Below are 15,141 nucleotides of genomic sequence, written 5' to 3' on the forward strand. Positions count from 1 at the left end.
ATTAACATTTTGAGTTAAGGCAAATCTGCTTTTATCTAGAATAATAAATAATGTGGTAGAGTAAAAAAAAAAAGGCATTTATCCCAAAGTCATGAGAAATGAGCTGCACGCTTTGGCTAATCAAAATTATGAAAACTTTTTCCTTTTTCTGATTTTTAATTTTTAAATAAAATCCTTCTAAATTTGTATTTTGAGAATTTTTTTTCAATGTATTTACTGCTATAATCCTTACCAGTACTTCCTTAGACCACTCGGCTATCTCATCCCAGAAGAAATGACCCAAATGTTAACTGATTATAATGTCATTTTAGATAGAAAGGACAGGAGCACATTTGTTATGATTATTTGCTGTGACTCTCTAAAAAAATAGGTTTGAACTGAAAAACAGGAGAATTTTTTCCTATTTGCTTTTAATAACAAATATATCTATTTACATGTATGTAAATAGATATATATAAATATATCTGTATTATACATATGTAAATATATATAAATATTGTTTCCTTATCTTTATAACTATATAGTTAGCAAATACATGTGTATATGCATTTAGGAAATATATATATTCAAATATTTTGTAAAACCAATACAAAATTGGTTATAAGTAAAGCTAATTTTTTCATTTTTCTCATTGTATATTTAAAATTTTTAGTTTTATATTTTTCCTTCTTTGTTTATATTCACACTTCTCATTTCAAATATAGTACAAAATAACATGTCTTCTTTAGTCTTCAAAAGCTAAGTTATTTTTCTTGCTCCTTCCATCCCAGCCCACTCCCTCCCTTCCTCTCTCTTTTCCTCTTATTTTGAAACTGTGGGCCAAGAGTTTTCTCATTATTTAAAAAAGTTTTTTACTGGCTAAACTCCATAAAAATAAAGGATGATATAACAAAAATATAAAACAGTTCAGCTATCAGCGTTTTGAGCTATTTAAATAAAATCCTAATCTAAGTAAATTCAAAGAAAGGAGACTAACGCCCAGATCAGAATTAAGCAAATATGGTCAATAAAGAAAGTGTTTTAGTGCCTTCCATTTTTACACTTTGTTCCTACTTTTATGAAATAACATTAAGACTTTCCAAATGAAAATACAGAAGATCTCTGGGAGACTGAAACATCCAGTTCACCTTTATTTTATTTCAGTAGCTTAAAGGGGAAAAAAAATACTGTACTGTGCTTCCATTGATGTGTGTAGACTATTTTGACATCTTTCAAGTCCCAGTAGGAAATCCTTTATCTTTTGTTGTTTGTCACAAACATTAGCTCATGTGTTTGAAACTGCCAGTTCTTATACTTCTCTTAAGCTGCTACAGTCCACCACTTACCCTCTCATCTATTAATCCTTGTGTTCGAGAACAATCTGAATCTCATGCAACCTTGAATCATCCTATAAACTATTGTCCAGATGTTGTGGACATCTCTGTTCATTAAATAAAGGTGGCCATTATTGTGATCAGTCCCAGTAGAAGGTGCAGCCCTAGTTTTTTGAAAGACTTTCCTAAAATTGACATAGACCATTTAAATGCTAATTTTAACAACATTAACTCTTTAATTGAAAAACTACAACCTATGATCTTTTAACCATTTGAATCCAGACTATTTGGTTTAAGAAATAATCTCAAAAAGTGAGGAAAAAATGCCCTTGGGGGATTAGATATGAAACCAAATAGCATTGTTACATGTTTACCATAGGCTCATTTTTGAACATTTTTTCAATTTACCAAGTTTGAAATAACACCAAACTAGTAAGCATTTGTTAAATTTGTTGTCTTTTTTCCCCTGCTCTATAACCCTTTACAATAATAATTATGTGATTAAATATGTGAAGCCTCTCAGCATACATTTTGCTTCCATGTTATTTAGGTATGTCTCTACCCTGACCTAAAAACACCAAGAAACCCCATTTTATTGTGAAAAACATAGTCACCTTCCACTTCTAATGCTAATGCAAGTCAAGCCTATTAAGAATATTTCCTTTTCCATCGATGTTACGGTGTTAAATAACCTTGTATAAATATAAAAAAATAGAAAGTCAGAATTATGAGAACATATTCATTGTTAAGAAAAGTGGTTTCCTAAATGGATTTAAAAAAATAGATCTTTATATATAAATCTAAGGAGACAGAGTAAGAGATCTTCATGTTAAAATCTTGAAAAAATATAAAGGAAGTTTGTCTATGGTATGAAGGATATAGCTTGTTGAGGCCAATTCTTATTATTTGGGGAGGAAATGAGTAAAGGGTGGAGGTGTGGATATGTAATACTTTTTCCATTATTAAGATTCAATAATAATTTTATTATAGTAATTAAGGTCTGGTCTTTAATAGGTCATGGAATCAATTGATTGGAAGGCAGCTTCAGAGAGAGAGAAATCTGTTGGCCCCTGCTGACATTTTCCTGAGAGTCAGATTTAGGAGTATCACAGAGTAAAGAGGGACAAAATGGTGCTTATGTGAAATTATATTCACAATAAAATTGCAAGGCCTATACATACTATCCTATCTTTCTTTCTTTCTTATTTATTTACTTTATTTATTTATTTATTTATATATTTATTTTTGCTTTTTAGGGCTGCACCCACAGCACATAGAAGTTCTCAGGCCAAGGGTTGAGTTGGAGCTACTGCTGCCAGCCATAGCCACAGCCACAGCAATGCAGAATCTGAGCTGTGTCTGTGACCTACACTACAGCTCAAAGGCAACTCCAGATCCTTAACCCACTGAGTGAGGCCAGGAATGGAACCCTCATTCTCATGGATCTTAGTCAAGTTTAACAGCTGACCCACAAAAGGAACTTCCATATCCTGTCTTTTCTAAGTAATCTTACTTTATAAAGAAGGCTATAGTTTCTTTTTGTTTATGTCTTTTTCACTTTCCATGTTAGCGATATCTTGACACTGGATTTATTAAAATGGTGATGTATGAGACTTGAATGACGTTTTAAAAAATAAAGATTTTTTATTGTTATATATCTACATGTTAGGTGTTCTGTTTGCAGCACATTTAATTGGTTTTACAATTAAATATTTCAGTTTTATCTATGTGCTTGATTATAAGGAGTATGTAAAGTATAGAGATTCTTTAATATTTTATTGTGTTGCCAGTAACTAAGGAAACACATTACCTCTCTCACTCATATCATTTTTGAAACTATTAGTTGTATGATAAATATGTTTATTCTGAACTTATTGTATTATGTTCTTGACATGTATCTGCTTTATTATATGTTCCTTTAGTGTAAATTAATAACCTATGTAAATTAAAAATTTTTATTTATAACATTTATATAACTTTACTATATTGGATTGATTAATTGATTGATTTATATTAATGACCTTTCAGAGTGATCAAATGCTTGAGGGTGAATTTATGGAAAGCATAAAGCCTACATAGCACCTTTATAAGTCAACCTTAAGTAAATCTCAGGTTGTAAATAAATCAAGATGGTGTGAATGTTTCAAGGCCATTCAGTCCTTACCAATACTCTTTTTCATGTTATCATTTACAATCCTTATAGTACATACATATATACATACAGTTCCATTTCTTTATTATTTTTAAGGGAAATATTAATAAGATGTTAAAGAATCAACATAAATCAATGAAGTCATTTTGAAGTGCGATATCTTAATCCCTATATTTTAGTATACACATTTAATGTTTATTAAGTTCTTAGGTGATTAAAAATTACCCACAGACATAGTAAGTAATATTCAGAGCAATGAGTGAAGAAAATACAGGCAAATTTTATAAAAAGGTATAATCTCTGCTCTAAATTTAATTTTTAAATTATATAAAACATAGCCTATTTACTATGTATGAGCCTACAAGTTTGTGTCATTCACCTTTAAAACAATATATGCCTGTGAACATTAGGAATAATATATCTATAGAAAGAGAATTAGTAAATTTTAAAATATGATTGGAACAAAACTTAATATTTCATCCATTCCAAAATTACATTATATATTTTCGAAAAAAAGTGTTTTTCTCAAATGTTTTTTTCTAGATTGAAAAAAAAATCAGCCCAGAAATAGTTAACAAAACCCATCTTAGAACACCTGAGTTCTTCAGCAAAATTGAAAGCATCATGGAGCTGATGAGGGGATATTTGAAGTGCCAATCAAGGAGCTGTTCCCAAATCCTCCTACATGGTTGAAATCCTGCTGTCAAGAACATATTGGAAAGTTGTTCATTCACTTGAGGTGACAGATACAGATTGTGACAAGCTTCACATTGGGACTCCAGCCAGAGGGGGTAACACAGAGTGAAATGAGGAATGCAGAATTAATGGAGAAAAATGTCACTTGCCAATCTCCCTACTCACAACTTATTTCACTTTAGACTACAGTTCATAGTATTATTTGGGAAAATAAAACAGGCATGTATGACATTTTCCCTTATATTTTATATTTAAATTCTTAAGACATAGTTTTATATTTAAAAATTAGAGGCTCAAGTAAGATTTTTTTCCTCCAGTATTTCAGTTAATTGAACTTTGTTTTAACTTAGTGAAAGTCAAATTTCATTACTCATTTTAAATTCAAACTGGGAAAACTTGAAAGGGGAAGTGTTTCTTAAATTTGAACACTTATTTGACTATCTGATTATATCACTGCTTTAGCAATGATAGATTAATCTCTGTATCTATAAATTTCATTTTTTAATAAGGCAATACATGCTTAACTCTAAAGCACTTTATTTCTTTCAAAGCACGTAAACATGTATCACACTTCAGACTTTGCAGTTGAGGAACCACTAAATTGACCAGTAATGTATTTAGAACCCTATTTGGAAGGTTTTTTTTCTATATTCCTTGGATAGGAACTTTCTAAGGCTTTAAAACTTCATTTCCATAGAAGTAAAATTTAGGTGAAAAAAATGAACTTAGCTAAGTCACTTTTACAACAAAGTCTCAATAATTAATACCCAACTTTACCTCATACCTGTTAAAGTTCAAACTTCCAGCCATTCTAGTAAAAGTATATTAGTGTCGGCTCTTTGTTTATAAGTGGGAAAGAATTTATAATCTAGAGATTACATGCACACACACAGACATACACACACTCATGAAGTTACAAGGAAACTTAAAATACTGATCCAACTCATGTTGTATCTACAAATGGAGAATATGTCTTCTTTAAGATACCCAAGGAGGAGTTCCCGTTGTGGTGTAGTGGTTAATGAATCCGACTAGGAACCATGAGGTTGTGGGTTCGGTCCCTGCCCTTGCTCAGTGGGTTAATGGTCCAGCATTGCCGTGAGCTGTGGTATAGGTTGCAGACGCGGCTGGGATCCCGCGTTGCTGTTGCTGTGGCTGTGGCTTAGGCCAGTGGCTACAGCTCTGATTCGACCCATAGCCTGGGAACCTACATATGCTGAGGAGTGGCCCAAAAAAATAGCAAAAAGACCAAAAAAAAAAAAAGATACCCAAGGAAAGTTTGTCAGATGATAATAATAATTTTAAAAAAATAGTGATCATATAACAAAACACTGAGAAATTTTCAGTGAATTTCTGAAATCATAAATTACATGTTATATTTTAATTCAATACATCTAGAAATTAATAATGCAAATTAAATTAACCATCCTCAGTCATGTGACAGTTTTTCTAGAAATCTTAAAATGTATTGGTTCAATAAAGAGATTAAGTAAAATAAATCAGGAATTGAAACATATATAAGATCGGACTATGGAGATGTTCCTCAAGGAAAAAAATCTACAACTTGAACTATTTTTTGTTAAAAAAAGAAATTTAATTCATTAGTTTTTTAATCTCTAAATCTGAAATATTTTTAATTAATAAAATTAATACTATATAGAGCAAGTAATAAAAATTAAAACAAGTCCTTTAATGATAAGAATTAATCAGATATTTAAAATGTAAGGAAAAGTTATGTATTTTAGAAATTAAAAAGAGAAAGGAGATAAAGAACAGACATGGAAAAAATTTTAAAACATGAATTATATATAGCTTGAAAACTATGCTTATTTGAAAATATTAAAAAATGAATAATATTCTCTTGTAAAAATTAAATATTTTCATCATTTTGAATCATAAGTCATGAGGAAATATTTGGGTTATAGCAATCTTCAAGAAATAGGTTATTTTCCTTATTTTGAAAGTTTCAGATATTTTGAAAAGGCAATTATTGAAGAAAATTTTAGTTTGCAGATGAATTAATGAAACAGATGAGACCAGATGAAAATTGTTTTGAAAGTGAAAACTGTAACGAAATTGCAGATGAAACCAATGAAAATTTTTTATTTAGGAGTTCCTACTATGGCACAGTGGGTTAAGAAATCTGCGTGCAGCTGCTCTGGTCGCTGCAGAAGCACGGGATTGATCCTGGTGAAAAGGATCTGGCATTGCTGCAGCTGCGGCATAGGTTGCAGCTGTGGCTTGGATTCAGTCCCTGGCCTGGGAACTTCAGTATGCCTGGATGTGGCTATTGAAAAAACATTGAAATAATAATAATAATATAATTTAATGAATTGTTATATGTTGGATATTAAAAATTAGTAACTGTCTTTCATGCAATTATTTAGAAATATAGTAAGAGTAAAGAAACCAACTAAGATCATAGTGTAAAATAGCAAAAACATAAGATGCAGAGATAATTATAAATAAAAATATAATACATTTATGAAGAAAATAAACTGAACTTATGTTTTTACCCAAAAATGGATTTTGCAAATAATATTGCAAAACAAATTTTCAACTAAAATTTTTAGACTGTAAACCAATTCTAAATATTTATTCAAATATGAGAATGACTGAAAATGTGGTAAAAAAGAAGCTTTTTAAAAAAGCAAGTTTTCCTATCCAGATATCAATGACTATTATACATTTTTTCTTAAAATTTGTCTATTGCACAAATGAAAAATTAGGTTAATGGCATATAAACATAATAGGATTTAATAATTAAAATTAATGTGCAAATCATAAATTCGTGTATAAAGACACTAATTAAATGATGGCTAGAGGACTAATTAGTTATTTTTTAAAATTCAAATCAGATCTTCACTCTATATAAAAATATTTTAAAATTCAAAATATTACAATGATTTTTATCATAATTTTTCTTATGTTTATCCTGTAGTAAACTATATGTAAAAATATGTATATATATAATTTTTCTCTTTTTTAGTCACCTTATTAAATCAAGTCTTTTTTTTTTTTTTTCTTTTTAGGGCTGCACCCACAGCATATGGAGGTCCCAGGTTAGGGGTCTAATCAGAGCTACAGCTGCCAGCCTACGCCACAGCCACAGCAATGCAGGATTCGAGCCATGTCTTCAACCTACATCACAACTCATGGCAACGCTGGATCCTTAACCCCCTTGAGCAAGTCCAGGGATTGAATCCACAACCTCATCCTTCCTAGTTGGATTTGTTTCCACTGCACCATGACGGGAACTCCTAAATCAAGTCTTTAATTTACTCTTCAGAAGTATGTATCTCATTAATTTATTACTTCCCTATGGATTATTTAGTCAGCACAATACAATCCAAATAAAAATTAAATACCAACACATTCTTTGTAGTGTTGACAATCATGCAACAGCTACAAAATAGGAGAATCTATAATAATTCTTCTAGGATAATGGCATGTTTTGACTTTACATTCACTGATATTTTGTTAATGAGCATGTGGCAAATGCTGATTTCTCTGCTACTTTTCATACAGTATCTGTCATTAAGATATTAACAATGATAAATTTTGAGATGAAAGAATAAGTGTGTGAATTTTCTCAAGTTATTATGCAAGGATCTTTTTTACCTTTCCTTCTCTCCTTTCCTCCCTGCCTTCCTTTTTTCCTTCCTTTCTCCCTTCCTCCCTTTTTCCCTCCCTCCCTCTGTTCCTTCCTTCTTTCCTCCCTACCTCCCTTCCTTCTTTCCTTCCTTCCTACCTTTCTTCTTGCCAGTAGATAATGAATCTTCCTATTAAGGAAACTTTTATGCTGGAATAGACTTCATGCTATTAGAAGACAGTTCGATACTAATGTAGTTTTGCCTTGCTGTAATTTTTTTCCATTCGTTGATTTTATATTGCTAATGATAGCAAGCTTAGAACCACTGCATATTTAGAGGTAGTGGCTAGTGGAAAGAAGCATGAAAGTGAAAGGGGGCTTAAAGAAAGCAAAATAATTCTGGTCATAGTATTGCAAATAAAGTATGAGTATACTTATTTATTTATACTTTAGTTTGTGTTCCCCACTCCCCATCATAAGCTTCCTTTCTTCAGTTAGAAATGTACACATACATACATACATTAAGACAGACATCTTGTTTAAGATCATAGAATATACTTTAAACTCCTGGTAGTCTTTCTTAAAATCTGTAATTGCACATTATATTTTTAGAGATAGGCATTTATTTCTCTAAGGCCTTAGATAATTTTGTGTATCATCTTATGTATATATGATCATGGAAACCACTAAAACTAACAGGGCTAAAGTAAAGATTGTAGAGAATCAGAATGAGATGTGGTAAAAGGAAAATGGATGAAAATTTGGTGAACACCTTACTCACAATCAATAGATTAAATCACTCTAGAAGAAGACGTTACTAATCTTAAATTTATTTTAAATGAGAATTTATAAAAAGAAATTTGTTTCCCAAAATGCAGATTATCTGTCAGTCTTCAACATTTTTACCAGCTAAGGGTTAACCAAATGTGAGATATTCAGAATGGTGGTTATTGTAATAACTTACATTTTTAACCTTCTGAATAAGACCAGATCTGATAGAATAAAATGAATTGGTAAAATAAATCAATATTCAGATGAAGATTTCTTATATAAATTGTTTAGACTGATTGACTTGCTGATAGATTAATTTTACTTTAAATCAAGATTAAAAGTGATGGACACAAAATTGATCAGGTTCTCAGGCGTAAATTTTAATTGGACTAGTGAAGTATGCTGCAATAAAAATAAATACTTCCATACATACTCTACATACATACACACAAATAAAAAAATATATGTACAGATAAGAAAATAATCTAACTCAAGAGACATAAAATTATGAATCACTTCTAAAATTTTATTTGAACATTTTTTTTAAATGTTCAACAGGTAGAAGCAATAGTATTCTTACAATACATTCTTTTCTTTCAAGAAAAATAGTATGATAAAAGGTAATAACAAATTGACTGACCCAAGATACAAAGTTGCAATTTGGAAAGAGAAATTAGGAGAGGAGGGTTAATGGCATTTTTTTTTTCCCATTACAAACGTGTGGATTTTCCCTGATTAGGAAAAAGAATAGATGAATTTGAGAAAATGAAAAGATTTGAAAATCCATCTTGTCTGTAAATATAGCTTCATTAAGAAACACCATAAAAAAATTGACATAAGAAACAACAAAACCTGATAGGCACAAAACACCTTTTCGTCTCCAGGCTTTATTCGTTTACTAATGTGCTGCCTATGTTTTCCACCCAGTGAAACCTTACTAATTTTTTTTTGAGGTGGGGAGGAGGAGGGCCTTCCTTGGAATGTGGAAGTTCCCAGGCCAGGGTAGAACTAGAGCCACAGCTGTAACCCAAGGCACAGCAGTGACAACATCAGATCATTAACATGCTGAGACACCAGGGAACTCTGAAACCTTACTTTTGTTTTTTGCTTTTTTTTTAAGGCTTCATCTGTGGCATATGGAAGTTCCCAGGCTAGAGGACAAATTGGAGCTGCAAGCCTATGCCATAGCCACAGCAATGCTGAATCCTTGACCCTGAGCAAGGCCAGGGATCAAAGCCGCATTCTCATGGATACTAGTCTCATTCTTAACCTGCTGGGAGCTCCAGGAACCTTACTATTTTTTAAATGAAATGTTTTATGAATGGTCCTTTACATGAATTAAGATAGTCTTTAGTAGACTTACATCACGTAGCTACTTTATGCAAGCTATTTATTATGATTAAAATATTAATAGAGGTCCTACTGATGAAATATTATTAGTTATTTCTGAAAAATGAAAAATCAAAAAACAAGAGCAGTCCTTGGTTTTGAAAAGCTGGCCTGACATTCATAGCTAAGCCAAGTTATTGTCCCATTAAACGTAAACAATCACATATAATACCAACTTCAGATAAGATTACTCTGAGACCATGATAAAATTAGACAAAACAAAGCTATTTCTTAATTTTTTCTAAGCACACACAAAAGTTGACTGGGAATTCCTGTTGTGGCTCAGTAGGTTAAGAATCTGACTAATATCCATGAGGATGAACGTTCGATCCCTGACCTTGCTCAGTGGATTAAAGTTTCTGGCGTTGCCACCAGCTGCAGCATAGGTCACAGATGCGGCTTGTATCCTGTGTTGCTGTGGCTGTGGTATAGGCCGATGTCTGATTAGGCTCCTAGCCTGGGAACTTCCATATGCATCAGGTGTGGCCCTAAAAAGAAGAAAAAGAAAAAAAAGTAAGTTGACTGTGCCACCAGCAGAATACCAGACACCCCTTCTTTTGGTCAAAATAAATGATTACTACTAATTATAGCTTTGTCCTGCTGCCAATTTCCCACCTTAGAGATGATTTATTAAGATACCCATCACAGAGTTTTTTACTACTCTCTAACAGCATCCAATCTTCAAGTTTCATCTTCTTTATACTCTCCCCACCAACATCCAAATAAAACTCAAATCTTCTGCTATGTTTTTGCTAACATCCTCTCACAAAGACACATCTTGGTTCTCTGTGGTTGTCTTTGGCTATAAACCGTTGACACTTAAATAGACATTATATATTCTATCATTGTTTTCTTAGTACTAGATGAAAAACAATAAAATTTAAGTTAATGTTAGTCAGCGTTGATGCTTATAATTGTGTATGAATTCATTTTTTTTTCATTCACTGAATGTTTTTTTAAAAATTGAGCCCTTACCACATTCCAGGAAGTCAAGGAATTGCTGTATATATACTGTTGAACAAAACTGATGTATTCCCTCTTATTGTGGTTGATTCTAGCAGTGCAGATACAGGAATCTTGGCCACTTACTTCTCTGGTCATATCATAGATAGTGTTGGATACAAGCAACTTCATGACCTCTACAGTCTCAATATCAAGAATAGTTTTAAGCCCCCAGAAACTATAAATCTGAATTATTCCTTCTAGTCCCTTGACTTCTCTTAAGTTTTACACTCCATCAGAATTTACAGTCTGTTGATGCTACCCATTTATCAATGTCATTAGCTTCATAGCCTAACTTCTGCCTTTACACAACTTATTTGTCTATCATTTTCATCATGCATTTTTGTCCCCTCTTTAATTTTATTGCATTCGTTTGGAGGTGAGAGGGTACTTAGATAAAACAGATAAAAATAGTTCTCCTGTTTGACAATAGCTAAATGTAGCTGGAAAAAAAGAAAAGTAAACAAACATGGATACAGTTTCCACTTAAATTATCGACCAATAACTTTAAATTATTAAGGCTCTTAATGTTTCCATTTATCCTACCACATTTGGTGATTTATCATGCTCTCTCTTTTCTAGAATATTCATTTATATCTTCTAATCTCCCACCAAATTCCAACACTGTTTCTCTTATCCTAACTCTCAGTTGATGTCTTTGTTTCCTAATTCACTGATATAATAGAATAAATAAGACAAAGTCCAAAAGTCACCATGACTACCTCTGGACCCTGTCTAGATCTATGCCCATATACTCTGACCTATTACTATGGATGTACTGTCTGGATTCTTATTGAAGGTCATTCACTTGACTAGTTTATTAGATATCATCCCATTTACCCCTAAAGTGATTATTCCAGCAGTTCCCCTTTCAGATCCTGCTTCATCACGTTTTCCCTCTCTATTAATAGATCAGTTCCTTCAGCATTCAAGTGCTCTTTCATCTACTCAACCTTAAAAGCAAAAGTAAACAAAACATTTCTGAACTGCAGTCTTTGCTTGAGCCACCTCTTCATTTCTTTAGTGTAAAACTCTTTGACATATTCTTTTATACTAGATGTCTCCAGTTCTGCTAACTGCCATTCTATTTTGAACATAGCCTAGTCAGGTTTTCTCTCTGACAGCTCTAGTATATCTTCTCTTTTCAAGATTATGATTATCCAGTGGATATTGCTTCATAATGAACTTTCTTTACTGAGCATTCAGGGCATTAAATTAACCTCTTTTCTAATTTCAATGATAGTTCATTCTTGTATGACCAAACTCTAAGTGCTGGAATGCCCTGTGTCTTCACATGGAGAACATTTTTCCTATTTTCATTCACTACCATAGGGTTCAATTCTCATGGCTTTAAATTAGTTATGTACCTCTAATTATATATAATTCTATCTCTAGGCCATATCTCTCTCCAGGATTACAGATAGACTCATTTCATTATTTATAATATCTTGCCTTCATTATCTAATAGTTATCTCAAACTTGGTATGTTATAAATGAATTGGTGACATTGCCTTAAAAAGTTGGCACATAACCTTCAAATGGGCTAACCAAATGTGAAAACAAATCTACAATAGCTTCTAGAAATAAAAATGTTAATATCAATATGGCCTTGGTATGAGTTGTGGCAGAAGGGATCCTATGTATCTTCTTCCACTGCCTACCCAGTTTCAATCATTTTTTGAGATTGTGGCTGCCAATAATCCTGACTCATTAGTAACAAATTAGACTCCATGTGGAGCACAACTGAATGGGTCTGTATGATTCGAGGGATGAACTGTAACACATCCTATTCATGTTCCACCCTATATCTCATAAGCATATCTGTGTTCACCTATAGTTGTAAAGGAGGTAATTTTTTTTTGCATATGTTACCCTTCCCTTTCAAGAACCTGTTTCTCATTTTCTGTCAAAGAGCATTTTACAGCACATTAACTTCCAAAGCTACATTAGATGAAATTCTTAAATATAGAAAGCTTCCCTCCACCAGTAGGATAGAAGTCATTAGATTATGCTCTAGCTTTCTCACCATTTAATGGAATGAATCCAAAATATGTCTCACACAGTTTTTTCAGAGTTGCTAATAGACTGAGTCCTCATTGATTGATTGTTGACATACATTTTTTGATCTTCCTTCCTTTTGTCTTTATTCATATCCCCTCTTTTGTTTTCTGTGATCTTCATCCAAATAAACTACCTCCATGCAAATTCTTGATTCAGGTCCTGCTATGGAGGAAAACCTAGATTAAGATATGGAGTCAATAAAAGACCTTTTGAAAAAAAAAAGTGATAGTCATTCAGTTATGTGAAAGACAGCAAAGAGTCTGCAAGTTGAGGAGTGGAGAGTAAGATATTCTAGATAAAGGAAATAGTATATGGCAAATTAGAGAGCTATGAAAGATAGTATCCCAGGGAGAAATGGAAAATCAATGTGGCATTATTGTAATGATTGAGAGGGAGAATGATAGATAATTTTAGAGATAGAGATTAACCAGAGGCCATAGTAACTATTTCAGATTTTGAATCAAATTAAACAAGAAATCATTGTAGAATTGCAAGCACAGGAGATAAGAAAATATAATTCTGGAGTTCCCATTATGGCTTAGCGGAAATGAATCCGACTAGTATCCATGAGGATGCAGGTTCGATCCCTGGCTTTGCTCAATGGTTTGGGGATTCGGTATTGCCATGAACTGTGGTATAGATGGCAGATGCGGCTCAGATCCTGTTACTGTGGCTGTGGCATTGGCTGGCAGCTGTAGCTCCAGTCCAACCCCTAGCCTGGAAACTTCCTTATGCAGCAGGTGCAGCCCTAAAAAAAAGAAAAAAAAAGAAAAAATGAAAATATCATTCTGCCTGCTTTGCTGCAGTACTCTAGGAGAGGTTAGAATAGTGGAATATCCAAGGGTAGGAATAGGGCACGAAAGAGCCATGAAGAATATAGAAAGCTGTTTTAATCTTGAATTAGCAGTACTTGGTTTTGGAGTAAATGTAGTATTGAAGAAGAAAATAGTGTTCTAGAAGAGGAGAAGAAATACAGACATTTCTCAATAGAAGGATAACAGAAGTATTTATTGGCCAGTTTCTGGGGAAGGAAAATAAAGAGTACATTTAACATTAGAATACATGTAGCCTTTGACCCAGTAATTCTACTCAATAATTTTATGTATAATCATACTCATAAATTTATATGCTTATGGTAAATATATACTGTATTTTATATCATATAATAGAATGTGTTATATATGTATATATTCTTATAGAAATGCAACTACATATATTTTATATATGAATATATTGCTTGCTAATTTATGAAATGTTGCATATACAAGGATATTCATTTACATTTTGAAGAGCATAAAAATAGTAACAAACAATATGTTCAAACTCCTATAGATTATAGGATATTTTTAATTTTTAATTTTTATTTTTTGTCTTTTTTTAGGGCCGAACCCACGGCATATAGAGGTTCCCAGACTAGGGGTCAAATCAGAGCTGTAGCTCCTAGCCTACATCACAATCACAGCATGCAGGATCCAAGCCAGGTCTGCAACCTACACCACAGCTCATGGCAAAGCCAGATCCTTAACTCACTGAGCGAGGCCAAGGATCAAACCCGTGTCCTCACAAATGCTAGTCAGATTCATTTTCACTGATCCACGATTGGAACTCCATTATGGGATATTTGTAAAATGATACATTATTCCATAATTACACTGGAAAAGAAATTGGATATAAGCTGATACATGAGACTTACAAAATATATCCTAAAAACAGAAAGGACAGAAAGTTTATGTAGTTTCCTGCCATTCATATAATGCCCTGTATTGCCTTAATGCATAAAATGCAAACTTGAATTTGTTTATTAATTAATTTCACAAATACCTAGAGTTTATTTTTTTATGAGAAGAAATATAGAATTAAGAAATACAGTGATGAAAAGAGTACCAAATTATAGTCTACTTTTTATAATATTAACTTTACAGATGTCAAAAGCACTGAGCCTAATTCCACCTCTTTTTTAACTTTAAAATGATTCTTGAGGTTGTCAAGACATAGAATTTGACACTATACCCCGTCATTATAGCTCCTCCCTATGGGATTGAGTTGATTCCTTTGTCTTCACTCTCTTAGGTTTCCTTTAATTTGCAGTTCTTATCAACCATGATATTCAGCTTTTGTTGATATCCTTAGTGTCATTCACATGACACTTTTGGACACATTTTAAT

This window comes from Sus scrofa, chromosome 8 (genome assembly GCF_000003025.6).
Source record: "Sus scrofa isolate TJ Tabasco breed Duroc chromosome 8, Sscrofa11.1, whole genome shotgun sequence".
NCBI lineage: Eukaryota > Metazoa > Chordata > Mammalia > Artiodactyla > Suidae > Sus > Sus scrofa.